Source organism: Echinops telfairi, unplaced genomic scaffold, assembly GCF_000313985.2.
Source record: "Echinops telfairi isolate 266 unplaced genomic scaffold, ASM31398v2 ScPeMD7_7424;HRSCAF=8462, whole genome shotgun sequence".
NCBI lineage: Eukaryota > Metazoa > Chordata > Mammalia > Afrosoricida > Tenrecidae > Echinops > Echinops telfairi.
In genome coordinates, this window is record NW_022111324.1 from 31,094,514 (window position 1) to 31,096,827 (window position 2,314).

The 2,314-nt window shown below is 39.1% G+C and overlaps 1 non-coding gene across 1 annotated transcript; it reads right to left on the reverse strand.

Moving 5' to 3' along the window:
- Positions 1 to 1,889: 1,889 nt before the first annotated feature.
- On the reverse strand, positions 1,890 to 2,100 carry LOC115872396. Its single transcript, XR_004047805.1, has one exon. It is a non-coding gene; the product is annotated as a small nucleolar RNA U3 (small nucleolar RNA).
- Positions 2,101 to 2,314: the final 214 nt, after the last annotated feature.

Below are 2,314 nucleotides of genomic sequence, written 5' to 3' on the forward strand. Positions count from 1 at the left end.
CCTATGTCTGTGTTATGATCCTATGTTTGTGTTACGACCCTATGTTTGTGTTATGATGCTATGTCTGTGTTATGATCCTATATTTGTGTTACGACCCTATGTCTGTGTTATGATCCTATGTTTGTGTTACGACCACACCAAACTTCTGGGTCTCCACTTTTGTGTCCCTCAAAATGGATCATGAGTCCAAGTATAATTCCCATGGTTCTAGAAATGTTGTGAGCCCTATCCTCTTTAAAGATGTATATTAAAACACATTTTATGGCTATGGGGATATAAAAGTGAATATAATATAGAACGGATTATACTAATATTTGAATATTAAAGCAAACAAAGTAAACATTTTTCTGGACCCCTTATAATATTGTGAAAATGAGTACTGTTCCGTTTATGCCCAAGGGTGTGTGTTTTGTGTATGAACTACATTACGCTGCAGTAACGGCAACGTTTTGTTGGTATGGCATATCTACCTGAGGCAGGCCAACTGTCATCCATCATGCCCTACGGCCATGACCCAGAATGATAGAGCTGCTCCGCAGGGGATGACTGCACACACAGAATCCTGACGGAGAAAGACAAAGAGCAAGGAGGTGTGTACACTAATCTCCACCCTTCTATGGGTAGAATAAAGCTAAGGAAATGATTCCACAAGGATCGTTTTCTTCTGCTGAAACATATCATCTGGCTTATATTGGGTTTGCAATTGGAGCAAAACTAATGAAATAGATAGAAGATAGATAGATGATAGATAGATAGATAGATAGATAGATAGATAGATAGATAGATAGATAGATGATAGATAGATAGATGATAGAAACATTTATTTCAAGAAAATTGCTGATGCATTTGTGGAGTTTGGGAAAGCTGTGGGTCAGACACACTCATTTTTTTAAACCAGTGATACATTTTAAAAATTGTATGCCCAGATTTTTCCGTTTTCCTACTTAATTTTCTTTCCTTTTTATATACTTATCTTTTATTATCATAATTCTTACCCATATAGCGATTTATTTTTGTCATCAATAAACTGGCAAACATGTACTGAGAGGTAGTTACGTCTTTAATATGTCCCTTCTAGTCATAGTCTTCCATTTCGTGATGCATTGTAAACTGGAGTTTCTACACTTGTGTTTATAATTTCATTTCAGAGGGAGTTATCTGCTATGCTAATGAGACATGATCAGGGTGGGATATTTTTTATCTCCCATTTGCCTAGAGAGTGACTCAAGTCATTGTCTTTTGTTACACTGTGAGTATGGTATGAAAAAGGCAAAAACTACACCTTCATCAAAGCCATCTTTGTGATCATTCTTTTCTGGCTGAGCATGTGCAGAAGCCTAGTGCAGATGCACTGGTGGTAAACAAGTCACCATCAGTTACCACTCAAAAAGACAGCTGGCCAAGACTCAGCAAGTATCTGGACATGAGTCCCATGGTGCTTCTTGGCTTAACAAAGCAAGAAAAACCTTTCACTCATAGATGGTTTGCTCTCTTGCTCGGGCATCCTGCATCTGGCTTGCCTCTTGCTGACTTTCAGTTCTTGGGACATAAGTTGCAGCCTATCTCCTGGCCTAATTTTACCAGCTTCTGCATCACCGTGGATGAGCAGCATGCTACAGATGGACCTGTGAAGTTCGGGTTTGAGAGTTTCTGGTATCCACAACCAAATGAGCTATTTCCTGAAGAGTTTGTGAGTTTTGTGAGACCTGGAAGTGGATTGTAGAACCTTGGAACTTGAGGGGAAATAAGAAACGGAGGAGTGGTGGCTTCCATCAGGAATACTGGAATACTACACAAGTTTGAAAAGTTAGATATGGGGCATCTTTATTCTCCAATTCATTGGGATTTGTTTGCATTAATCATTCTATTTTGTCTTTTCTTTTCTTTTGTTTTTTTAAATGAAAGCCCCTTCTCGACCTGCACAAAGGCAAAGAACGATCATCAATGGCAAATGGCTACTGCAGTAAAGCAGCACCAAGAGCCGGCTTCAAGCTCAGGAGAGAGTGCTGCACCTCTTCCTCATGGGCTTCGGGGCTCCACACGATCAGAGAAGGTTCTCTAGGAACCAACTATAGAGATGATCCCTGAAAGTATAGTCTTTGTATTCACCATTCTAAAATATGATTTTTGTACAAAGGTAGCAAACCATATGGCAATTAGGTGTGTTTTTGTCTGCCTTTTGCAGTAGATTGTAAAGGGGTTATAGTTTATTAATTTATATTCCCAGCATCTGGCACACACCAAGCTTTGAATTAAGTTAGATTAAGCGATGCAGAGGTCATTTGCTACTTACAATGCTAAATCTATGAGCGTG